Genomic DNA, 14,458 nt, shown 5'->3' with positions numbered 1-14,458 from the left:
TTTTGTGCAATACCCGTGTTCATTTTCAGGGAATATCACGTATATTTAAGATAATGTGCACGTTCTCTATAAAAATTTTAATTTCCCCCGCATGTTTTCTTTCCTTATAACACGCAATCGGTTTTCAACCATATGTTACGAAATTTACAGAAAAAATGATGCTATGTGGTATGACATACTGTATAGAAATTTAGAAATTTAAAATATGACAAAATATTCCTCGATGAGGCATGGTCATTAATTGCACATGCGCAAAAAATATGAATTTATTTTTATACAATGATATAATTTATGGTTGGCAAATATGAATTGCTAATATGAAAATTCCAGCTGAATGTCGTGAAAATGCAGAAAGATATCGGTGAAACAGTGAGCGGTAATTTCGAACCTTGCTGAAAGTAACTGAATGATAAGGCGTTTTTCACAAAAACGTATTCCGATTATTTTCTGTTATTTCATTATTCAATTCAGTTTGTGCATTTTGACATCATACACGCGTATTCTGCTGTAACGCTTCTCTAAAGGCGGAGAAACATACGCTCACGTGACGTGGAACCATCGTCATCTTAAACTACGGGTCGCTACCCAAACTTGGGTCTCAGGGCTTCAGAGATGGGTCGTACAGATCCTCATGCAATCCGGTTGTACATTGATTTGATGCGCTACTGGTTTTAGGGACATCTTAACGATTTCAGCGTCCTGGCTTGAGACCCAGACCTATTTAAGGCTCTCTTGAGCCGTTATTTCATATATATTTTTAACGGGAGTTGTCGTATTCGAAAAGGCATGCCATTGTTACAAAACGTACAGGAATGCTGCAACATAGGTATACAAAAATATAAACACCCTAAAAAAAATGAAATAAGATTCAAATTGAGAAAAGTTAGAAATCAATGAATCAAGAAATAAGTAATTCCAGAATTAGTGGAAATTAATCTTTTAACAGTCAAATTCAGACTTAGATTGATTTTCGTTATTTCTTCCTTTTATTCCTCCTTCTGATCTTTTAGTTTATAAATATTAACTGAAATATTCATGAAAAAAATTTCTCGTATGTTTTTTCTGGATTCCCCCATGTCCATAGAAAAACATTAAAAAGCAAACAAATAATTAAATTTCATTCTTCCTTCAAAAATCGTTGATTTTAAAAAATTAAATTTATGGCATTAGTGCTGAAATGAATGAAGTTTTTGTTTTGTAAATTAGGTTTGAAATATCAAACTTACGGAGAAAAAAATTAAGTGCTTCGATAAACAAACAATATTTTTTTCTAATTATTAAAACTGATTTTCTCCCAATTGGGAACATTGGCCGTTAATGCAAGAATTAAAGAAAAATAATGCAAGAGTTAATTTAAAACAAAAAATGATTGAAAAAATTGAAAATTAACGAGAAAATAATTCTAGAATTAATAAAAATTCAGAATCTATGAAAGAAATAATTTTCAGAATTTTTTGAAAGCAATGTCCAAATTTCAATGAAAGCCTCTATAACGACAGCGTTCTTCACATTTTCTTAGCATTGGGCTCAGGGTTAAGTCCTGTTGGCCCAACTGTTAAGACGTGACTGACTGGTTTCACAAAATTCTGAAGCCAAACATTTTATTATTTATAGACATTTAATTAAGCATATGTATTTTAAATGGAAGAAATAGAACATGGGTCGCGAAGTGTTGTTGATTTTGGGTCGCGGCTCAAAAAGGTTACGAACCCCTGATATACACGTACCAAAACCAAATTACAAACCTTTTCCAAAACTTTTTCTTTTATTTAGCTTCCAAAATATTTAAGGGGCCACATACCTCTTAACGTATGGAAAAGTTAAAATATCATTAAAAATACTATTTAACCATTAATTTATAAGAATTTTTTTCACAAATTTATGATTAAATATTCCATCCTATGCTGGTATAAAATTTTACATATCTCGGATAGTTAATTTTTTAAAAACTTTCAAGAAAAAAAAACATTAAAAACAGCTTGCGTGCATGATATCAATCTAGCCATACAATATTAAAACTAAATTGAGGGAAACGGTTCATTTCATAAAATGAACTAAAAGATTGAAATTGCATTGACTCATTTTTATTTAAAATTTAATTTAAATTTTTAAAAATGCATTGTTTTATAAATCAAATATTTATAAAAAAATCTGAAATCTTTTAGTTCATTTTATGAAATGAACCATTTTCTTCATTTTAGTTTTAATATTGTGTGCCTACATTGATATCATGTTATTTTATCATGAGCGCAAGCTGTTCTTAACGTACTTTTTTGAAGATTTTTAAAAGATTAAGTATTAGAGATATGTAAAATTTTTTGTACCATAGGGTAGGATATTTCAGCGGGTTGGTGCAAGTAAATTTCCCAAAAAAACGCATTTTCCAATTTCTCAATTTTTAAATACTATGAAATTTTCTGCGTCTGTGTTAGATATTTTGTTTCACCTGCACTAATAAAATTTTTTTTTTAAATATTTTGATATTAACAGCTGGCTGCATTACACACGCTAATATTTTTCACTTAAATGCGTTTTTCTCAAAACTAGTTTTTTTGTTAGAGAAGGAAATGTTTTTCGAGCACCAATCATTCAGATGTCTTAAAACTTTTTGTGGCTCTTAACACTATGGTGCTATGTACTTTAACACTAGCTTTTAGGTTTTAATTGTGGTTATTTTTTTCATTGAATTTTAACTCCAATAATATGCAACTTTTTCGAAAATCCCCAAAATTCAATCATATTTTGTGACATAAAATTTTTTTTAATTAGTTTAATAGAAAATCCTCGCACGAAAGTGTGTAACACCATAGTGTCGAGAGACATGCAGAGTTTAAAGACATTTGAATGAGTGGTGTTTGCAAAAATGTTCCTTAACTAACAAAAAACATAGTTTGAGAAAAAAGCATTTTTGTGAAAAACCTTAGCAATGTGTAACGCCTGCCAGCAGTTTATATTAAGATATTTTAAAATTATATTTTTAGTACAGGTAGAACAAAAACTTGAACACAGTTAGACGCAGAAAATTTCATAGTATTTAAAAATTGAAAAACTGGAGGAAATGTTTGTTATTTTTGGAACATTTTGCATGCACCAACCCCCGTAATCGAAAATATGTGGAATAAATTCTGAGAAATTAATGGTTATATAGTATTTTTAATGATATTTTAATTTTTTTCCCATGTTAAGAGGTATGTGATTAGTTAATTTACTTCCTCAGTTGATTATTGAACGGTCTTCATACCCTCGTTTTTATATAAATTCAAAATCATGGCTGTTGAGTCAAGAAAATTTTTAGCTATTAATTTGATATTGTAATGTAATGTTTTTTTCCATCTTGCATACGCCCCTAAATTCTGATTTTTTAAATTTCCTTTGCCGCTTATTTCCTTTCATTATATATGTTAAGATGAATATGCGATCATTCTTCATCCTTACCAATCGTCTTGTTGAGTTGGATAAATTTACCACTTTTACCGGCGAATATGCATAATACCCAAGCGTCGTTAGCAAATTTGATAAATATTAAAAAATTATCACTGTTACTGGAGGTTATGCATAATTACCAGCAGACGTCGTTGGTAAATTTGATAAATACTAAAAACATTATCACTTTTAACGGAAATTATGCATAATAACCAAGTGTCGTCGGGAAATACTCTCTCTCTCTACAAGTTTTATGTATATGAATGCTTAAAATATTTTATAAAAGAAGTGGTGATCTGTATTAGAAGTAACATAATTGATAAGAACTTAAAATTTATCGCATTTATCCGTTATTATGCAGTTTAATTGGGGGAATTCGATAAATATGACAAAAAAAAAATTTCCAGATGAGACTAGCATGTGTGATAAATATAGCCGGACCCTGATATAATGATAACAAGTTTCACGATCGTACTCCGATATAATGATATAATCCATGTATGAATTATCATGTGTAGTACGTCATATAGTGTAATTTATCATGTTAAACGACGACACGATTAGGTACTATGTATATTGTACATTGGCTACTATGCATAATCACCGGTAAATGTGACAAATTTTGGGAAATTAATCAAACTTACTAAAATTCTCGGAGACTATTGATAATAACGGTTACTATGTATAATAACCGGATTTATCACTTTTTGCCGTAACATATATACGTTAATTTCTTTTTTCTTTCTCTCATAATTATTATTTTTCGAGGCTCAAGATGCCCCAAGATGTTATGTGTTTGTATTTTAACTGATTAAATACCTTATCTTGAATCCGGATAAGTAATACTATAACCGGGTAAAAAAGAGGAGAAATACTTCAGATATGATAGGATTTCGGAAGAGCCAAAGGGAAAAGAAGAAAAGCGAGAAATTTGGGAAGAAGTCAAGAAATAGTCGAGATGCTAAAAAGAAGAAGAAGCGGATCGATCGAATCCAAGTAGATGGAGTTGGTTGTTTCCGAGTGGCAGCAGCGAGCTTGTGTAAGTGTTGTGTGTGTGTGGCGTAAGGCAATGGCGTAGGAGGAGAACGTTGGAACGCATCAAAACTCGAGAGGTAACAGTTATGTGCAGATAGAAGAAGATTCATCAAAGTTGACCCTTCGTCTTACTCTTCTTATTTACTTTTTCTCCGCTCTTCTCGCAAAGCAGTAAATTCGCGAAGTGAGGATGAGATGAACTTGGCAAAGGGCAGGAAAAAAAAAAAACAAGAACTCTTCTTTGGATCGAAAGCCTGAAACAAACAATTTTTCCTCGAGCCAAACATCCCAAGCCGATATTGTGTTCTTTCTTACACTTATTCCTTTGCGCGAAAATGATAAAATACGTAGCGATATAACGTCCATAAAGATGTACGAAGGTTTTTTAACAGCTGGCTGATGCGAATTTAGGAAACGGGGAATCGACCAGCACCTCCTGGAGAGTACTACGCTTCGGTTGGTAGATATACTAAAATTGGAACAGTACAGAGAAGATTATCATGGCCCCCGTGCAAGGATGACACGCAAAATCGTGAAGCGTTCCACATTTTTACATCTGTCATTATAGCTTAGTTTGTAGGGCACTCGACCGACATTCAAGAGACCCGGATTCGCGTTCCGTTAGCGGCTGAGACGAAATTTTTAAGCGCCCGAGTAGCACAGTGGTAGGTGCTGGTCTTCCAATACGAAGGTTGACGTCAAGGTCCATGGGTTCGAATCCATCCGAGAGAACATCAGATATAGTTCTTTACCTATCGAGCCTGGGACGACCACCGATAGATGGCGCTTTCATTTCCCACCCAACTTCACTAGCTGGAAATTGCCCTACGGCGATATATGACTGGAGTTGAGGTGCGGTAAAGTAGCACCACCTGGGCATAGAAAGCATAGGTTGCCAAGTGTGAACGTGATGAGAGTAATCCAGTAAGACTACGCAGTAAGTTTTCCACATTTTGAACCACAGCATCCTTTTCCGTTTCTTCTCATTTGGGCGTAGAATCTTCCGGGTTGGCTCGAAAATACCGCACGATGATTGGATGCGGGGCATAGAAATCGCCAAATCTGTGCCCGTTCGTTTCTTCTCCGCACAACGATGATACCAGCACGTGCAGAGAAATTTTTCCTCTGAATATCCTGAGTGAGGATGAAATACTCGCGTGACGTCACGAGCAGCATGAGGAGGCCTTCTATTTCTAGGAGGTGCTGACCGGGTGAGTGCCCTAGACTACAAAAGGCAACGAATCTTAATCTTTTCTTAGAGCTCGTGTGCACTAAACAGGACCGTGCAAGCACGGGTGGAACAAACTCAGGCCAAAGCTCTTTCTTTCTTTCAAACCGAGCAGAACTCTGGTCTATTGCCATGGTCATTTCACAACCGAGTGTGCTGTGCCGGAAGCGTGAGCGCGTGTACTTAACAGTCCGAATGCGTATATACATTTTGTTCGATTTTTCAGTGCTGTCATCAATATTTCAGAAGTGAAGTATAATGATTGAATATTTGTATCATTGTAGTCCTGTTGTTCACTGTGGCGAGACTTTTTAACGTGGGGGGGGAGGATCGACTCGCATTCGCGCATTGAATTTGGGAAACACGGGTAAACGACTTCGGCCGACCACCACTGCGGTGACGGTGGTTTCGAACCCGGGTTCTCGCGAGGCGAGCCCGTCACTATGACCACTCGACCACCACAGCGGTAGGCCAAAACTCATAATTAATGACACTGCCACTAGATTGCCACTTATCCGAGGATGATTTCGTTCCGCTAGTTTTCAACACCCTAATTTCATCTTAGCATCAGCCACTGCCAAAAAACCTTCGATGGATAGTGAAGAGTGACATCATCCTCGGTTAAGTCGCCATTTGGTGGCAGTGTCAGTAATTGGGAGCTTTGGCATGACTTTGGTCCGATCCGTCCATGCATAGGCCCATTAGTGCACAAGAGCTCTAAGGCAAGATTAAGATTCGTTGCTTTTGTAGTCTAGGGCTCTAGGGCACTCACCCGGCAAGTGGGACGACGTAGGTTCGATTCGCCGCAAGGGCAGTTGAAGTTTCTTTCTTACCTAAATTGATCTTCTCATCAAACTTCCGTATTGTGTTTGGTTAAAAACCTTCGCAAGAATAGCGTGGAGAGTGACATCATTCTCGGAATTAAATATTTAGTATATCGGGGTTCAAGAAGACAGGACATTGGATGGGTCACAAGTATCCTGGATTTGTACCCACCCACGTGGTGTTAAACGTCCGTGAAGGCGCCCGCACGTAAGATGGATCGACGAAAGCCGAAAAAGTGGCTGGAGACAACTGGATGGCTAAAGTATCAGACACTCCACTTCTGGAGACTCTCATCCAGAAGTGGATCGAAAATGGTTGATGATGATGATATCAGGGCTATTTACAACTCATGACCCGTAGGCCAAATTTAACACTCCAAGCTTTTTTCTGTGACTCCCCGACAATTTTTGGAAAATAGTTTTTTACATAGAAAAATGATTAAATTCCGAAATTTAAAAAAAAAAAAAATTGTTAAAGAGCTCTAGTCCCTGAAAAAATCTGTGTTTTTGTATTCAGAACTTGGATCTGGAGAACTTTAATTCAGAATTCTTGAATCTGGAAAGATCTATAATTCCCAGATTCAATAGTAAGATCATACATTGGATACATCATAAGATTTGATACATTAAAAGGACCGTCATGATCATGGGTGGAGATATAGGGGGGTGGGCATGGAAGGCACTGCCCCCCAGCGTCAAAGTTGGAGTCGACTGATCTAATGTATATGTGTGTATATGAATTAACATCATCATCGAACCTCCCCCCCCCCACCCCAGCAATAATGATCGTGCTTTCCCCTCACTTTCAAGTCTATCTCCGCCTATGGGCGTGTCGTGATGATGAATTCAGGGCACCATGAACAAAAACAATTTTTTCATTTTAATTTTTCAACGCCTGTTGAGCATTTTTTAAATTGGAATAGTACCTCTACGACGGACGGTTGATGAGATAAAGGCAATGCTTGTACTTATGGGACACTCTGTATACGTGCAAAATAGATGCACAGTGTATATACATTGTTGATAATATATTTTTTACAGTTTCATTGTTGAAAATGATATAATAATCCATGTTTTGTATGGACAAAATAAAGCCATGTCAAAAATATATTTTCGACCATCGTTGTTTTTTTTTTCTATATCATATTGTTGCAAACATTTTTTCTGAAAATTTAGATTGTTTGATTTTTTTCTAGAATCATTGCCGAAAATGGTTTTCCATGTGACCATTGTTGAAAATAATTGCTAATATGACCATCGTTAAAAATAATTGCTAATAGGGCCATTGTTGAAAACAGGTTCTAATACGACCAGACCATTGGTAAAAATAGTTTCTAATAGGACCAGACCATTAGTAAAAATAGTTTCTAATAGGACCATTGTTAAATACAGTTTATAAGGAGACCATTGTTAAATAAAGTTTCTAAGGGGGGCCATTGTTAAATATAATTTCTTATAGGATCGTTGTTGAAAACGTGTTTTTACATCATTATCGAGCAATGGTTCTTAAAGGAACATTGTTGAAGTAGTTTCTTTTTGAGAATCATTGCCTACAATAGATTTTTTTTCCCACGATTTCATCATTCGGTATCGTTTTTTCCTAAGAACCATTGAAATGGTTTCTTACAGGATCATTCTTGAAAACAGTTTATCTTAGGACCGTGGTTCAAATAAGTTTTTTCTTTATGCTGATTGTAAAAAATCGGGTTTTTTTCTTGTGATCATTGTTTGAATTCGTTGCGTTTTTTAAGAGCATTGTTCGCTATCGGTTTTTTTTTTCAAGATCGCGGTTGAAAATCCTTTTTTCCCGCGATCATTATTCAAAACAGAGTGTTGAAAATTGATAAAATTCATCATTCGCAGTTTTATTTTCCAAAGCCTATCATTTCCTCGATCATTGTTGAAAATGTAAGTTCCATTGTTGATATTACATTTTTTGCAGTTTCATTGTTGATAATATATTTTTACAGTTTCATTGTTGATAATATATTTTTACAGTTTCATTGTTGATAATCTATTTTTTTCAGTTTCATTGTTAATTGATAATAATTATTACCATTATCTGTCGTTCACAGGACCATTGTTGACAATCCACTGTTTCTTACATTATTTTCGAAATTAAATGGTTTTCTAGTTTCTTCTTTGAAATCGATCCCTTCATCGACCATTTTTCGAAATTGATCGTTTCCTGAACCATTTCCAACAGTACTGCCTTATTAGCAATTGCAGAAAACCCATTGCATTTCAATTGATTAATTTTATTTCTTCTATTTAAGCGAGGAAAAATAAAAAAAAATGCCTCTATCTGTTGCAACTTCCGAGACGAACTAATTAGATTAATATTAATTGATTAATATTAAATTATCAGAGATTAATCCTTCGTCAGGATTTCTCGGTATAATTTATTATTATCTTTCATTTTCTTTGATATAGCTTCTCGTCAGTAAAATGTTTTCATCATCTATGCATGCATGTTCTCATGGGTGCCATGGACATTTCTACTCGTGAAATGCGAATATGAATAACGCTACGCATGTTGAATAATTCTCTCGATAATTGGAAGATGAATTTGACAAGGGACTAAAAGTATTCAGCACAGTTCGTTGTTTCTGGATCAGATTAATCTTCATCAAGTTAAAACTTTCAAGAGACGATTCCCGAAACAGAAGCGTACAAAATGATTCGGCAAAAGTTTTTCATTTTTCCTTCTTCATTGTTGAAAGCCTATCATTTGCAGAATCCTGGTTAACATCTGTCTCTCATTCGCAGTTTTATATATATATATATATATATTGTTGGAAATCCATCATTTCAAAAGCTTCATTAAATCTGTAATTCCCTCCATCATTATTAAAAGTTTTTCGTAGTCTCATTGCGTGTGTTGAAAGTCTGTCATTTGCAAAACAATTGTCAGAATTCATCATTTTTAGAATCATCGTCAGGATCTATCTCATTTGCAGCATAATATTGATAGCCTATAGTTTTTTAAGGTCATTGTTTTGACAGTCAACCGTTTTTTATATTATCATTGAATTTATATAGTTCTCTACAACATTGTTCAAAAGCGATCGCTTTCTGGAAACTAATCGCTTTTCCCAGCCTTTCTCAGAATTATATTGTCTTAGCGATTGCACTTCAATCTATTAATTTTAATTCATCTATTTAGCTCAAGAAAATCAAATAAATGCATTCGTCCATTGCAATTTCAGAGACGAATAATTATACGTTCAGATTATCGATGATTTGTTATTATCTGTAATTTGCATTGACATTGTTCACCGTCAGTAACTTTGATTTCAGTACAAATGTTTTGAGCATCTATACATGCATGTTCCTATGATTGTCATGGACATTTCTAGTCGTAAATTGGGGAAATGAATCACGCTACGCATGTTCAATAATTCTCTTGATACTTTGAAGATGCATATGGCAAGGCACTAAAAGTATTCCGTAATTCGTTGTGTCAGGAACAGATTAATCTTCATTAAGTTAAAATTTTTAAGAGACGATCCCCAAAATGCAAGCGGACAAAATGATTCGGCAAAAGTTACGCAAGGTGTCTCGTGCATCCATTCCTGTCGATATTTGCATACGGAGGCCATTCTTTTTGCCAAGAGAGAGAGAGAGAGAGAGAGAGAGAGAGACAGACCAATCCTAACAAAATTCACCGCGATGAAAACCTTTGGCAATAATTCACTCTTGCCACGCACACTCGCTCGCCACCTGTGGGCACATGTGTTCCGATGGAACGAGGAAAGTCGGGCATAGGAAAGTCATTAATGAAAGCTAGTGATATTTTATGCCGTGTCACTCCCTCTTCTGTAGTAATAAAATATGGGCGTGAAATATGATGGTTCATACTTTATGCTATCGCTTTGGTGTCTCCGCCGCTGATGCATGGCGTCGGTCTTGGCACGGCCACTTACGGCCTAAATCAGCTTTCATAAAATATTTCACCCGCTCGAACACTGCCACCATCATCACTCTATACTTACACTTTGAATCTTATAAATATGCTTCAGACCCGTCCGGATATAAATTTGAAAACTGTGGAGTGGGATCGGTGGGTCGTATTAAGAATCATATCACGATGGTAGATCTAGTGTCTAACGGTGCGTTCGACGCTTGTATTAAATAAGCGGTCTTTTAAAACAACAGAAGCATTTACGAAAGTCAGTAATGTAGAAAAGTAATTGGGTAATTGAATTTTCAGCAATGTTTAAGATAATGAGTATCTTAAAACAATGCTGTGTATAACAACATATTAGCAGCAGTGAGTGAAGTGACATTTATTGCAAACTTGCTGTGTTTTGCAGACCAGAGGTGGTCTGCGCCGATGGTATGGAGGGGTGGGGGGGGGGGGTCTTCAGACAGACGTTATAAGATTATTCACCCGTTGTAATTGATATTAGTAACATCCATATGGGTTCAAATGAAACTATTCCTGCATTCTTAGGATCACTATAAATCATCCAGGAGAATGCAGGTAATTGCGATCCTAAATTCGGGATATCACTGAATTTGGCCAAAAAACTGAAAGTGCTTAAAATGAAATTTGCTTATTACTGCTAAAATTGTTGAAGAGCTTGGAAATAAATGGCTGCTACAAATCCCCGTAAACAAAAATGTATTTCAGGAAAAAAGAATTCAAATGATCTGATGACCATATTTCATTGAGGAAAAAGTAAAATTCGGCAAACTGGTATCTTAAATAATAATCCGTTAAATACTCTCTGTGGGCATCACCAAATTTTTTTCCGTCCTCCTCAACTCTTTTGTTGACGGTTCGTTTTGAATTCGACTCTTTTGTCTATAACAGCGAGTAACTCCCGCTATAAGGAGTATTTTTCGATACTTTTCTTTGTTTCTGCTACTGATGAAGGAACTTCATATAGTTCAGAAACGCGTATTGCCCTGGTTCTTTTGCAATTATGGGCTCAACTACGTCGGTCGTTCAATTGTATTATCTAACCCAAAAGGTAATTCATTCCTATCACCAATTGGCACCAAAATCCTTGTGAGAAAGTAGGCACAATCACCAATCGTAATTAACGAATTAACACCATAAAATTAAAACCTATTTTTGCCTCTACAGATTGTTTTAAATTCAGTTTCTCCCTCACGATCTCCGATTTCTTGTCTGATGTTTCAAAGCGTATGTGTAATCTACCGTGTCCTCTTGTATAGGCCTTGGGACAACAATATTGTATAAATAAATAAAATAAAAAACTAGGTTGGTGCACGAAAATTTCCCAAAAAACACATTTTCTCTCGAACTTATACAAATACTATGCCATCATTAAGTGTTACTACCTTTAATAGAAACACATTTAATATACTTCAATATAAACTGCTGGCAGGCATTATATATATGCTAGTGTTTTCCACTAATGTTTTTTTTTCCCAAAAATAAGTATTTTTGTTATATAAGGAACAATTTCTTTTCGAACACCACTCATTGAAATTTTTGAAACTTTTTGTGTCTCTTAACACTATGCTGTTACAGAGTGATCAGCGAATAAGCCCTTATTTCAAAATTAAATATTTCTACAACAAAGATCAATAGAATTATGCGGTGAACGGTACGTTTATTAGCAAAACTGTAAGAATGTTGTGCAGAAATTTCGAAAATTTCGTTTTTTTTTAATTTTTTGAAATTAAAAAAAAAAACAAAAAAAACTGGAGATTTTGGGGTTCCGAAAATCCTCATTTGTGTGAAGGGAAACCACTGCATTCGCCTAAAGTTACTGCATGGGCTGCGGTATGCGCCATGTGTGCTGACAAATTGTTCCAAAATTGTAACGTAACGTTCAGTAGTAATCGTTTCTCGCACGAAGAAGGGGCCGATAATGACTCTGGCGCATACCGCAGCCCATGCAGTAACTTTAGGCGAATGCAGTGGTTTCTCTTCACACAAATGAGGATTTTCGGAACCCCAAAATCTCCAGTTTTGTTTTTTTTTTAAATTTTAAAGAATTAAAAATAAAACTAAATTTTCGAAATTTCTGTACAACATTCTTACAGTTTTGCTAATAAACATACCGTTTACCGCATAATCCTATCGATCTTTGTTGTAGAGATATTTAATTTGGAAATAAGGGCTTATTCGCTGATCACCCTGTACATACTTTAACACGAGGATTTATTTTTTAAATTATTTATGAAAAAGTTGCATGTCTTTTTTAAGTTAAAATTCGAGGAAAATATAACCAATACTTAAAATTCTAAATATCCAGATTAAATTGTATAAAAATATTCATAGTATTTAAGAAAAAACCAATGAACTGAATTATAAACATATATATTATTTTATTTTATAATATATTATATAATTTCATTAATTTTTAAAATTTCTAAATTAACATTTTGAAATGGATAGGAGATTTTTCCCATAGGAAAGACAGGGAAGACAAGATGTGTACCGTCCGCCCCCCCCCCCAAAATTCCCAAAAATATCGAAGACAAAACGTGAAACCTAACAAATATGTGAGATGAATATAATTTTTGCCATAATCATCATAACATGATTATTTTATGAAAATCTTGCGTGTGTGTGTTCACGACTTTAATAAATATTGCAAATTCGAATACTTATCTTTGGCAAATGTAAAAAAAAAAAAATGAGGCAAATATATAAAAGAAATCGGAACAACCAAAATTACAGTAACGTCCCGTAATACGCGACGCAAGTGGTCCGACAAATTGTTTCAGAAATTTTAGTGGTCCTTGTTTTCAGAAAGACTGAGAAATAATTTTATAGAGTCAAATAAAGTCTTAAGACTCATGGATATTAAAGAAAATAGGTCTGGGTATGGAGTTATTTCATCAGCCGTGCAACAACTGCCGAAAATATAGTGTATAAATACAGGGTGTTCCATAAATTCGTAAATATCCCAAAAAAAAAAAAATCATAAAAACTGAAGGACTTTGTATACAATGCGAAAAGGTTGAGTTGTTCTCACGAATGTGTGTTCGGAGAAGAAGAAAAAATTATCTAAATTTTCTTGTTGAAAGAAGGCGCTGTACCAAAACAAATCAATGCAAATATTCAAAGCACTGTCCTATAAAATGCACAACGATTAACACTTAATTTTCCTCTTACTACCGCTTACATTAGATTTTCTTTGTGATGTTCACATTGGTGGATGAAACACCATGTATCTTAGCTACGAATTGTCTGCTGAAGATTTACTACCGTTTCAGATACAGAAGAAATTTAGGAAAAGTTCAAGTTCATCCTTTTGAGATTTCTGTGCAATGCTCTATATCTACAAAAATTTGAACTATTTTTTTTTTATGTACCGAATCTGTACGCGAGAAGATTAATCCCCATCGTGGGAATAACTTTTTCGCAAACCCTATTTAAATACATCAATTTTTCTCTTCAAATTTTATTGCTTTTAAAATTACAGCCGACGCTCGATATAACGACTCCCCTTCTTCCGTAGAAAACGGACGTTATATTGGGAGGATCGTTTCACCGAAAGTAAAATGTATATGGTCGTTGTTCTGTAAAAACATTTTTGACGTCTCCTACCCGTCGTTGAAATTTAATGTTCGCTATAACGTGGGGTCGTTAGAACGAGTGTCGATTGTATTTACGAATTCATGGGACATCCTGTACAATGATTCAAACTATAGCCTATATGGATGAATAAAACATGAATACAAAAAAAGAAACAAGGGTTCCGAAATCCATTGGTAGAAAATACATGGTAGGAAATATTTTTTTTCATGAATTTGTGCATTTTATAACACTTTTTCCCGATGTACAAGGACTTTTTAGACATTTTTCCCAATTTTGTGAATTTTTTTCAATAATTTTTCTAAATTTGTGGATTTTTTTCAAGAATTTTTCCGCGAATGTCAATTATTCTTAATATTTTTTTCTAATACGTTTCTCAATTGTTTTTTTCCAATGTCTTTCAATAGTTTTTCAGGAAAATGC

At 34.6% G+C, this 14,458-nt stretch overlaps 1 protein-coding gene and 1 non-coding gene across 3 annotated transcripts in view; both read left to right on the top strand.

The window, feature by feature from the left end:
- Positions 1–14,458, top strand: part of LOC149083487 (protein turtle homolog B-like) — a 675,518-nt gene that overhangs the window by 215,557 nt on the left and 445,503 nt on the right. The gene's annotated exons all lie outside the window — the stretch shown is intronic.
- LOC149083489 (U6 spliceosomal RNA) lies at positions 4,905–5,010 on the top strand. The gene has a single exon (XR_016193069.1). It is a non-coding gene; the product is annotated as a U6 spliceosomal RNA (small nuclear RNA).

This window comes from Pholcus phalangioides, unplaced genomic scaffold (assembly GCF_987345545.1).
Source record: "Pholcus phalangioides strain wild (caught in Gottingen) unplaced genomic scaffold, Ppha-v1.0 ptg000008l_1, whole genome shotgun sequence".
Lineage (NCBI taxonomy): Eukaryota > Metazoa > Arthropoda > Arachnida > Araneae > Pholcidae > Pholcus > Pholcus phalangioides.
This window is presented reverse-complemented; position numbering and strand designations above follow the sequence as displayed.